At 39.0% G+C, this 12,385-nt stretch overlaps 1 protein-coding gene across 2 annotated transcripts in view; it reads left to right on the top strand.

Annotated features, from left to right (window-relative positions):
- DNAJC5 (DnaJ heat shock protein family (Hsp40) member C5) overlaps positions 1-12,385 on the top strand; it is a 30,650-nt gene that overhangs the window by 3,812 nt on the left and 14,453 nt on the right. Inside the window, exons 1-2 of one of the 2 annotated variants that reach the window (XM_063404353.1) lie at positions 5,187-5,268; positions 10,844-10,908. The gene's annotated coding sequence lies outside the window, so the exon portion shown is untranslated. Of the gene's footprint in view, positions 1-5,186; positions 5,269-10,843; positions 10,909-12,385 lie in introns of those variants that run through there. The other variant, XM_063404352.1, reaches the window with a different exon arrangement.

The raw sequence follows: 12,385 nt of genomic DNA, 5'->3' as shown, positions 1-12,385 counted from the left end.
TGCTTTCAGTCTTGAATGTTGTGATATCTTAGGATTTCCGTAGAAGCTCAGTGGAAATATTGTCTTAATCAATACCAACATACAAAGCACAGTTGTTGGAAAGTGCGTGTTTTACCTTCAGAGACATTTTGCTTCCTATTTCAGCCCATGCTTACTAATAGAAAGACCTGTGTTCCAGACAGTGCCTCAAAAGATTGCTTAAATGTTTTTAATAAAGTGGTAGTAGCCAGTAAAAAGGGTTACTATTTTTTTTTCTGCATAGAATAGTTAATTCTAATTAGTGGCATTAATTGTGGGGTTTTAATGCATTGGTGATACATTGCTTTTTTTAATTGAGAAACATGAATAAGATTGTTTCAGCATGTGTTAAATTTTATGTCCTAGCAACTCCTCCTAATTTCACTTTATCTTGTATCTGCATTGCACTGAAATGTGCCTTTTTAAAGCCTTTTTCTACATCTTTCACTAATAGTGTAATGTTTTCAGTCCCAGTGTGTTGTAGGGCCAAATTCAGTAAAATTTAAGTGCCTTTTTCCTCTGGGTGCAAGTTTCTCATCTTCTTGTGCAAGTATTGAAAGGAGAAAATTGAAGGTTTGTGGTGCACAGGGGTACAAACAGAACAACTCCTCTAGGCCCAAGTTAAATTAGCAGCTTCCATCTCCTCTTTCGTAATCTGCTCAAGGGTTTTGTAAATGAGAATAGAGTTTCTCAATGAAAGATTTGGCCTCTTTATTTGTTTTTCTTTTTAATATACTTCAGTGCCATCATCTAAACTTTGTTGGGCGAATGGTTGAGCAAAAAAAAAAACCCGGCAGCATTTGGTTAGCTGTTACCAAAGCATCACTGAGGAACCTTTTTTTCTGTTTTGTGACAGAAGTCTGTGTTCATTAACTGGTATTTTTGTGGTGGTGGCTTCTGACCAATGAATGATGCAAGTAAACAGTTCAGGGGATCTGGTTGCAATGACAGGCAGTATCTAAAACCAGCAGAAAACAGAGATCCCCCAGCTCCTCACATTTCCCCCTCCTCCCTTCAGGGCTTCCTTTTCCCCCTGAGAATATTTATTATGTATCTGTCATGTCTGTATTGGTCACAGGGAACTTCACATTCCTTCCTTGGTTTCATCTGGGTCTTGCTGAAGTTGTGTTCATTGTCAGGGATTCTGGAACCATTGAGACTTTTAAGGAACAATCTGTAGAAAAAGTGAATGTTCAGAGCCTGGATTGCTCATGTTTTGCAGTGGGGAAAGGAGAAGCCCAGAGTTCTCTGATGTCATTACAGTGGCCAATTATGCAGTTCCAAAAAGCAGAAACTCACAGAGGTCTTCTCTTTGCATTTCCCCTTTTATGTCTTTAATTTTTTGGCTGTACTTCAAATGAAAATATTCTTTTCCATTCCATCTGCCACTAGTTATTTTATATCTTAGCAGGTTTTTCTGTTGCTGTGCAGTTTTATTTATGTAGGCCTTTGCTTGGGTCAGTTGTCAGAGGATTTTCTCTACGAATCTGCTTCTCTTGTCTTGAGGATTTAGGGACATTTGCTGGAAATGCATAATTAGGTTTGAAGCTGCCTGTAGAGAGGAGGGGAACTTGGGATCCAAACTCCAGATGTTGTGGGCAGTTTCTATTGGTAATATCTACTGTAATCTTGAATGTGCCAGGTGCAGGAAATTCCTTCTACCGAGGCTAGGCCCTATCAAATGAGATATTTATAATTTCAGGTTGCTTCCGGAGTTTCCTGACGGTAAGCAATTAAGAGATTGTTGTTAAAAATACCTTAAGTAATGTCTTAATTTTTCTTCTCTGTAGTTTGAAGGTCATCATGGAAGCTGATGCTCTTGCCTCTGATAGTTGGAAGTACAGGGAGGGGGATGAGCAGATAAAATGGGATGTGTAAGGCCCTGTTCAGAGTCTGGACTGCAGTCTGCCTTTGGGAGTTGTGACATTGTGATAAAAGCAGGTGGAAGGGGAATGAAATTAATAAATGTTCATGTGCTTTCACAAAGGCCATGTGGGATCCCTGTGAAATCATCCAGGGAATTGAAGCAGTGCTGGGTTTGGTGTTTTTTAAGATCTGCTCTAGTCCACATCCAGCAGGGACTGGAGTTATCCCAGTGCAATTCCAGGTCATACTGACCAGACAGCTTTGATCTGATACATTGGACCCATCTGATACACCTCACCTGGCGTGATCTATGTGGCATTTTGGACAGGGACACTTGGTGGGTGCACAGTGAGCTGGGGAAGAGGTTTGGAGTGGTTGGAGGTCCTGGATCCCTCACTCTTCCCAGCACTGCCTGGCACCTCCTCACTTGCTGTTCTTGAGGAGGGAAGGGAACCTTGAAAAATGAAATCCACTGAAGTCTGAGGTGACCTGTTCTGGGAAGCTATAACCAGAAATATTCCTGTTTTAAATTTAATTTAAGAGCCAGATTCGGTTATTGTTCAGGGCAGTGAATAGATATAAGTTCTGAGTTGTTGTTCTTTGAGAATTTGAGGAATATTTTCCATGTGATGCCTACCAAACTCTGTCGCACAGGGACCCTGCTTTCTCCACATGTACAATTCTGAGGTGTGTCTTGAAGTTCTTCTGGTCTGAGTGGTGAAGGAAAAATAGGGTCTGAAGCATGTCTTTTCTTTAGAAAACTTACTTTATTGTTTTGGGGTTTGGTTTGACAAATCACTGGTCAGTTGATCCTTCTTCTGAGGGCTCTGTTGATAATGCTGGGAAATAACATTCTTGCTTGGGGTAGACCATTTTTATCACAGAGCAAAATAAATGCATATTCCATAGAAGTATTTTTGCCTGGATAGTAACTAGTGAAAATATTTATTTTCCTTCTTGAAATCTCACTTCTTTTCGTACAATGTTCCTGATTTCCACACTCGCTCACTTCATTCTTGTTGCACTTTTAAATTGGCACAGCACTGGCTCTTCACAATTGACTTGAGAAAACCAGGCAGTCAGAATTAATCAGGTGGTGTTTGGAAGGTGCACAGGATAATTTCCCAAGCCTACCTTACGATTTCCCTGAGTGCTTTGGATGACAGGGCCAGCAGCCAACACAACTTTGTTATTTGGCCTGGCATGGAATATACGTTGGATGCAACATCCTGGATGATGAAAACCCAGCATCTCCTATGGTTGTCCTGTAGTGCAAAACTCCTTACCCTGGTTTCCTGCAGCTTATCTGAAAACCACATTTCTTCCTGTCACTTGTTGTTTTGATGTTTTCCCTATAAAGGCCAGGGAGTCCCTCTTGCTGTTAAAAAGAATCTATAATGACTTTCGCTCTTCTTGCTGTTTTGAAGCTGTTTAAATGCGTAGATCTATAAAACATCATTTTTAAATAACCCTAAACGTGGAGAGGTGGTATTTTACAACTAATTTTGTTCCTGTTAAGGATCTCCAGGAGGATATGCCCTTGGTTTGGGGAATACATGTAGGAATGACCCTGGGTTAACATTGTACTGATGGCATCACATCAGGGGTACAGGCAGAGTGAAGAGATGTGTGTCACACTCCAGTGTTAGAGAAAATCAGAGGGAGGAATAAAAACATCACTCAAAAACTATGCATAGGCTTTTCTGACTTTATTATCAGTTATTTAGGTGGAAAAAAGATTAAATGTGATAATTCCTTGCTTAGTGCTGAAACTGAAAAGCCTTGGGAATGGCAATGATTAAATTATGCCCCAGTATAACAGTGGCCTTTTGGTTCTAAGCCCTCTGAAATGTGACTCCTGTCTGAAAACCTAGTGTATAAAATCTATATGTGTTCTAATTCTTAGCCAATTACAGTGTTAGAAAACTCAGTTACAAATGAAGTCTGAACATGGTTTTTCCTGAAGTGTCAGGTTTTCAAGCTAAGTCTATGGTCTAAAATTCAAGCTGTGTCTTTTCTTATTAAACCACCAGTGAGTTAGTGGGAAAATCAGTAGGACAAATACATTCTTTGTTGCCTTATTATTTCTAAATTATGGACTGGTTTTTTTTTTTCTTTTTAAGCAGCCATGAAATACTGTTGCTAGACTGAGTGCTAGAACTGAGGACATCCTTCATCAGGCAGTCTGCAGATTAAATGCATGCAGAGTGAGAGAACAGGGGAAATAAATATCATTATGGTTTGTGGGGGAGTAGTATAAAATAAATCTTTTTGTTGGTGAAACCACACTGTATGGTTAGAAAATACCAAAGAGTTTGTCTCCTGTAAGAGAATGCCAGTTTAAATTAAAGCTGTTTTTAATCCAGCCCTGTGATTTGTTTGGGTATTTGTAGCTGAAAGAGCTGACTCCAGCATGCAGGGGGTTACTGGGTATCATTCTGGGGATATTGGAAAAGTGTTGTGACATTAGCATTGTATTCATAGGGATGAATTTGGCATCACTAGGGAATAAATGTGTTCTCTACCCCAAGGTGCTTTCTCCTGTGATTTATTGTGTGTTTGCCCCTGGACATGGGCTCTGGTTTAATTCACCTGAGAAGAAACAGAAATATTTGCAGTGAAGGCATCACCTCCAGCATCACCCAGCCTTCAAAAGGAGTTGGTTGTATTTTCCTGCCAAAACAGCAAGTAGGAGTTTTGAGTAATAGAAGCTGTGCTGGTCAGTTCAGATTTTATTGTGGAATTCTATGCTTTTAACTCCTTTCATGCTTCTGAATGTCCATGTGCTGGGGATTTGAATGGGGCAGGTATGAAACTCATCCCATCATGGCTTTTAGACTGTTTTCTGTAACACCTGACACCACCCAGAGGGGAGAGATCTGTGGCAAAAAGTGAAGAATGTCTTCCATGACATCTGGATCTATCTCTCTCTACATCCTGGAGATGGTCTCTGGAGGTATTGGTTTATTTGGGTTTGTGCTCACCCCTCACAGTGATCAGAGGAGTTTTACCTACAGCCTGTGCCCCACTTGTAATCAGAACACCCCTTGCTCCTGGTGATGTTTCATTGGTTTTGTTTTTATTTGGGTTTTTTGGTTGTTTTTTCATGTCTAAAATATCTTTTACAACACCCAACACCAATTGCTCAGTTTCTGTGAGGAAGTGAAATAATCAAATAGTCTCCTCCCCACCCTCCACAAAAACTGGGGAAATCCAGTTGAGCTATTAGGAGAAGAGAGGATCTTTAGATATACTTAATTTTTTAACTTTGCAGAAGAAATAATCTCTGGAACTAAAGCCTTTGGAACTTAACTGAGTGGATACATGTGCTGCTTGAATAATTATGCATCACCTTAGGCTGGAGGACCTGATTGGAGACAAGAGGTAAAAGTAAATGGGGGGGAAGTTTACTTTGTGCCTGTATTATTAAATAAATAAGCTTAATGTTTTGAATAAAACCTAGTATCCTGTGAAATAGAAAGGCTGTAACAGAGGCAGTGATGTTGGGTTCCTGGTAATCATATAAAGGCATTTTGGCTTTTCTGTTCCTGAACTGGCTGGGTGGTTGTTTCTTGAAAATATAAATTCTGTGTACGTTCTGCTGTTCAATGCTTATTTTGCCTTTTTATTCATAACTTTTTAAGTGGGTGATTTGTGTGCTTGGTGGGATACAACCTTTAAAGAGTAGAGATTGAGAATCTGAAAATAGGTGAAGTTTCTCAAAAGGGAAGCACCAGAATGGATCATTTTAGATCAGGGTGAAGATACGAGTATTGCCTTCAGTTGCTTCTATAAACTGGTCTTCCTTTTTGCTTTTTTACTCCTTAAAATAAAATCTTCATTTCAAAGTCTTTAACAAAAACTGCTCATGATTGAAACTGCCATGAGTGTTTATTTGATGACAAAGCAATTCTAACACCACATTAGGTGTTAAATAATTTTAGTATATGTTTTGCAGTTTGTGATGCCATACTTTTACATTATGTAAATTGTGTGTATGGGGAAACCCTCATTTACCTTTTCATCTGCCTCATGATTGATAGGAAAAGAAAATAGGAATGAACTTTTTTCCCCTCCATCTCCTACTGCTGTCGTTAAGTACAGAGAGGAACCACCTTCCCCTGCCCTTCCAAGTTAATTTCAGATAAATCTTTTTCTTGCCCTTTGCCAACCAAGTTGTAATTTGAAAGATGTGTTCCTTTCTGTTCCTTTTGTGTCTCAAACTGCTTATTTGGCTTTTTTGCTGTACTTTGTAATCTCACTTTGTTCCTTCTTTTTGACCAGGCAAAAGCCTCCTGTGCTGTTAAGAGGGGCTGCTTGGATCAACATTGTCTCTTAAAATTCTCTTTTTGTAACAGTCTGTCAAGGGATTCATGTTTTGACAACTGATGTGATTTTCTCAGCCTTTTCTTACACAAGACAATAGACTTTTTTTTCTTTTATTCCTATTTAAAGGCTTTGGTTGTCTTACCTACAGATATGACATAATAGCATAAGTCTCATTTTTATGTGAGTAGACCCATCTGTTCCAAGAGATCTTTTATATTTTAAAGGTTAGGCTATATAGTTATTAACAATATGAGGTATTTTTATTGATGTAGTTTATACAACCCACTTAGCAGAAATGGGACTTTATGTCTTTGAAGTAGTTTAAGGTATTTCTTCTCCACAAGAAGTGGCATCAGCATCACTCCACCCACAGAAGAGAATGTTGTGGGTTGGCTGATTTCTAGTGAACTTGCAGTGAGTAGTCACAGTGATTCAAAAACTATTTATAGAGAAGAAAAATTAAGAGTAATAATGAACAAAGCAAACAGAGCTGCTGATTTTTCAGAGATTTTTAACTAACTGAGTAACAGATGTGGGGTTTTTTATAGCCATGTGCAGTTTGTGATACTTGCACTCTGCACATAAAGCACTGTGATGTCATAAACAATAATTCAATATTGCTGAAAGATTAATTAGGAGCAATTAAATCCTAAGTAGGGAATCCACTAACCTACGTCCTCACCCCTCCTCAGGTTTTTAGAGTAATTATTTTAATTGAGGAGACAAGATAGAAAATGCAAATCCAATACTTCATATTTTCCCCTCTAATATGGAAAACCTTTAGTAGGTTTGAATCTTACTCTTGTGTAGGGTCCAAGGTCACAAGTCTTTATAACAGGTTGGTCAATCAGACTTAAATGGTTACATTTTAATCTGCTAAGCTTATTAGAGAAACAACACTGTGTGGCTGTAGTTAAGTTTGTCACAAGTTTCAGTGTAACCTATCTTGCAGTCAGCAGTGGTGGATGTTATGTCAGTTCAGACTAGAACTTAGTAGCAAAATCGTATTGTTCCAGATTTCAATTATTTAAAACCTGTGTGTTTCTATTTTTTAAAACCAACTCAAGAGAATGTAATGAAGTTTTTAGTGTCATAGTCTTTCAGTGTAGGAGACCTGTCTTCTGTTCCCAAGGCAGATGGATTTGGACACAGTAAAGTTCTTTTTTTTCCAGGAGATGTATGCATTTACATTAATTCCCTGGATACTCAGCTTTTCATCAGGCCTTGTATGTTAAAACAGAATGTTTTTATGGATATGAGATCTCTCACATGATCTTTATCAAAAGGTCATAAACTGAATAGCAAATTCAGCTGAAAGGCATTTGTGCTGTGATATAAAAAATATAAGCAATGTCAAAACACATTCATGGATGTTTTAATGAAATAAGAAATGTTAGTGCTCCATTAATAAGTTAAAAATCTTTGTTTCAAGACAGGCACAGGGCAAAGAAGAGCACTTTGAAATAGTAGTGGCCTTCTGCAGGCACTTGTTAGCCAGATTCCTTTCCCTTCAGCTTTTTCACATTGTTTTTCCAGTAATGATTCATTTTGCAAGTCATGTAAGCAAGAAGGGATGTGAAAATAAAGACTTGGGAGTTTCTATTTTGTGTATTGATTTACTTTATTTTATTTGCCTTAATTGCAGTCTTATTTCTTTAAATACTTGCTAACCATGATACACCTCCTGTACATGGTGGAGATGGGTTATGAAGCAACGTATGCTGAAGATAATTCCCCTTTCTGGTAACAACATATGAAGCAGGATAAAGACAATTCTGTCAGTAGAATTATTCAATAAAAAGGGTTCTGCATCTGTCAGAGAAGGTTTGAGTTCTCAAGAAACACATATGCCTTTTGTCCAGTAGAGTTGAGAACATGTCTGATTGCTGGAAGGAGAAGGCAGTATCTGTCTCTTGGTTACAGGAGGAAAGGATCCTGAGCATATTTATGATTCCAATATATGGGAAAAAGACAACAGAACATAAATTGAATTCAAATTTGCAGGAGAAATAAGGCTGGAAGAGCTGGTTTTCTATGAGCAAAATGGCTGCAAGAGCTTGCAATCTCCCCAGACGAATTTCTTCCTTTGTGTTACAAAATTTACCACAGTTTTAATGTGTTGCTAAATTCAGTTTGCATTTGTGTAGCTTTGCTTGTTCTTATCCTCATCACTCTTTAATCTTTTTTCTTCTAATTTTCATACTCATTTCTGTATTTGCTGATTCTTAAGCAGTTATGTATTCTTCTCCTCAGACTTCCTTCTTTCTTGTGTGTGTTGTTGAACAGGATGTCATGCACTGATGTGGATTTTGAACTCTCCTGTTCCTTTTCCAGCATCTGTCCTTTCATTTTCACTGCTTTTGTTTGGATTGTGAACATCATGTAATAAGGAGGGGGGATATTTACAAGTAATTACAAGCTGGGTATTATGTAGAGCTCTGGGTCAGTGGATCTGGCCTGCTGAATAATGAGATTGGATGGGGAGATCAAAACATTCCTGAGTCACTAAATTGGAATTGCAACAGAAACTGAGGGAGCAAACCCCTGGTAGGTGCTGGGCTGGCTCAGTGCTGGCAGGGACCATGCACTGGGGAAGGGAGGATGTGAAGTAGCTGGCATGGGTTTCTCGTATACTTTGATTTTTACAAGAAGCAGTTTCCTTGGGAATTTATTTTTGTCTTGTTTGGTTATTTTCGGCTGTAAATCAGGCTGCCTGCTTTTAATGAAACTTGGTATTGGCATAGCTGTGAGACTGAAGGAAATATTGCTACTTGCATCCATATTAAGACAACACTTTATGTTTAGAGTTTCTACATGGCTGGTTATTATATTTATAAGTGCTGTAAAAAATATTAAGTTTTCTGCTGATGGAGTTTTGATAAGGCCTCGGCCAGGATCTTGTATTTTAACCTTCTATCCACATATCATTGTATGATATTTGCATCATTATAAGCCCAATACTGACCTTAGCAGGATAGCTCCTTTTCTGAAAGTACATTTGTCTCCAAATAACATTTGTACTTCACTTTTTTTCTCATGTTCTACTCATTATTTCCATAAATTGAACACAGTTTGACTGTCAACATGCTTGGATCTGAGCTTGCTGTCTGAGGCAGAATCAGTGGCACAATTAAAGGTGGTCTTCATCTGGGTAGGAAGCTATAATTCTGGTTGCCAAGACCATTAACAATCTGCAGCTTTCTGTAAATGCTTAAAGAGTGTTCTTGTTGTGGATTACTTTTTTATGAAGAAAGCTGTGGGCAGAGACTGGGAGCTTCTGTAGCTTCACAAAATAGGACATTTTTCCTTAGGGAGTTAGTTCACCTTCTAGTATTGCACAGGCCCTGAGTGGGAAAGTTTAACTCCCTGCCTTTGATTATTGAGGAAAAGTCCTTTGCTGGTTCCTATCAAAGGAACTAAACAGATCCATTAACAATAAGCTGATTATTGAGTTGTTGATTGGTTCATTCATACCCACTTAGGGATGTGTTGCTGGATCAAGCAGCTTCTTACAGATGGCACCGAGCAACTGCTGTGGGCAGCAATGCCAGCAGCTCGCTGGGTGTATTCCCAACATCTCTCTTTGCCATGCTGGAACCTTCCAGCCCGTGAAAGGCCTAATTATTAATTCAATGGGGAGTTTATTTCTCAAGTGCATTCAGAGCTTGTTCTCTCCAAGCTGTTGAAAGGGTTTGTATGGCAATTAAATGATGACTTGCCAGGTAAAAGCTGCTCCGAAGTTCCACTCACGAGGTTTATTGTTCAGTTATCTAATACATAAGTGAATTTGTGATTGGTAATGTGGGTTGGATGTGTCCAGAACCTGCTTAATCAGGAAGGTATTTTAGTCTATTGCAGTGATTTTCCCTGATTTTTTCCATATCACCATGTGGCATTTGCTAGGCTGCTCTTGCCCTTTTGCTCCCTTATTTCCATGTGATGGCTGATCTGGAGCTTTGACTGCTCAAAGACCAAGTGTGTGCTGCTGGGTCATCTCAGGTTCTCTCTTTCCTTGTACACCAAAATGAGACTGTTCTCATCTCTCTCTGCTTCAGGAGAGGGAACGTGGATTGGATGACACCGTGGTTTTCTTGACGAAAATCTGTCCTGGCAAGAAGAGCTGGTGTTGCTCCCCAGAGCAGGCTGTGCCTGCTGCTCCGGTGCCGGAGCTTGGGGTCTGCTGTGTTGGCTAAGCTGCTTTACAGTCTCTCTCTAACAGCACAACAGATTACCTAGACTTGAAAAACACGCTTCTTGTGTTCTCAGAACATATATTTACAAAGGTCTAAGTTGAAAAAGTCCAAAGTCTTAAACAGATAATGGTTATTATAGTTTCTGTGCAACGGGGTAGGTGTGTGTTTTTCCCATGATAAAAATTGTGGAAAAGAGACTGAAGCTCTGGTTCAAACCATAGAGACCTCAACTCTGTTTTTAAATATTTGTCATTTGTTTTGACAGTTTATCAATTCTAAAGACAAGTATTTACATTGTGGGGACTTACTTTGTACTTGTGGTAAAAATATTTATAAAACACTTCTGTGTTTTTACTGTCCAATAATGTGATGATAAATTATCAATGAATCCTCAACTTCAGAATTGGTGAACTAATTTGCTTTTGTTTTGTCTTTAGGAGATTCAGTTTTAGAAGTGTGTGAAGGTTATCACTTACCTTAGAATACTCCAAGTAGACACCAGGTGAGTTCTGGATTTTTTTATTTCTTGTAGCTTCTCATTTAAATGCAAAATATTGCTGAGGAAACAAAGTTTCCTATAAAAATCTCTTTTTACCTCAGGAAGCTAAGGCTAAAACACCTCATATTTTTTGTGGTAACACCATCTTGTGTATGCTTCTCTTGTCTCCCCTTTACAAATGTTTTTTCTCCTTTGAAAAATACCAGATTGTGAGGACAACTCTAACTGACTCAGACAGATGGACAGGATGTGGAGGCCAGTGGTGCTTTTTCCTTTCTGCGACAAATCAATATTTACTGAAGTTCTTTCAGGCTTGGTGTTTTTATTTAGACTTTTACTGATAAATATTGGTTGGGATAGAATAATTCAGTTCTAGATTGACACCTGTAGGTAATTTTGAGCACTGGAAATCTTTGCAAAGCTGGAATCTTAGCTTTAACCAACATTATATTTTACCACTTAACAGCAATGCTTTGTGGAATCTTAATCTTTCCTAGAATACTCGAGTGCTTCCTAAAGTTGTGTAATAAAGTATGAACTAGATATTATTTTCGTAAGAGCTGGCAAAACATTTCCAAGCTGCACTCTAATCATCTTTTAATATGCTCTTAAACCTGCAATTGTGGGCTGAACTGGGCCAGCAGCAGCCTCCTCCTGTCCAGCACTTCCAGCACTTCCTTGAGTCTGTCTGGGTCATTCCTTCTGGTTCTTATTTTCCCTTTTGGTGATTCCTCTGTTCTCTGTGTCACTGGTGATATTTTGGGAGGATATCGTATGCTGGTTTTAACCAAACTCCTTTGCAAACAATATCCATTAAGGTCAGTAACCTCCCATTATCCTGTGTCTAGTAGGTATCATTCACTGTGTCAGGAGGAGGTGGATTTTCTCCTTTACAGTGGGATTTCACTTTCTGGAACAGCTGTTTCTGACCAGATTCCCCACACTGTGTGTAGACAGTTCACTGTAATGCTGTAGACAGCACCTGTGTACAGGTCTGTGTGTTGGCGTGTGCATTCAGGGAGTGATTTTATTATTTTATTTAATTTTTAGGAATTTAAACTGATGAGTATACAGGCATTGAGAAAATTAGAGTTCTGGAGATTGTGCCCTGCTGTAGTAATATCTTGAAAGCTAACCTTGTTTGGTGTCCTGTGTCCCTTTTGATTTTGATCCGTGGAGCTGAACAGCCACAATTCCTTCCTGGAGCAGTCTTTCCTCCAAAAAAATCAAGGGACAGCAATGCCTGTGTGACTTACACAGGGGAAGATGGGAAAAGTGATAGTTGAGGATTACCAGTTTCCAGAGGTTTGTTCTTGAATAAATACTCAGTGCTTCAGCCCTGCAGGGAGATGAGAAGTACTGCTGTTGGTCTGCTTCCAGAGGCAAATGACACCAACATATTGTGGGTATTGTCCATGGAATTAGCTTTCCACCCTTCTATTTCAAGGTAGCCCTTCCTAGATCCAGCAGTGGTGGTTCA

This window comes from Prinia subflava, chromosome 8 (genome assembly GCF_021018805.1).
Source record: "Prinia subflava isolate CZ2003 ecotype Zambia chromosome 8, Cam_Psub_1.2, whole genome shotgun sequence".
Lineage (NCBI taxonomy): Eukaryota > Metazoa > Chordata > Aves > Passeriformes > Cisticolidae > Prinia > Prinia subflava.
This window is presented reverse-complemented; position numbering and strand designations above follow the sequence as displayed.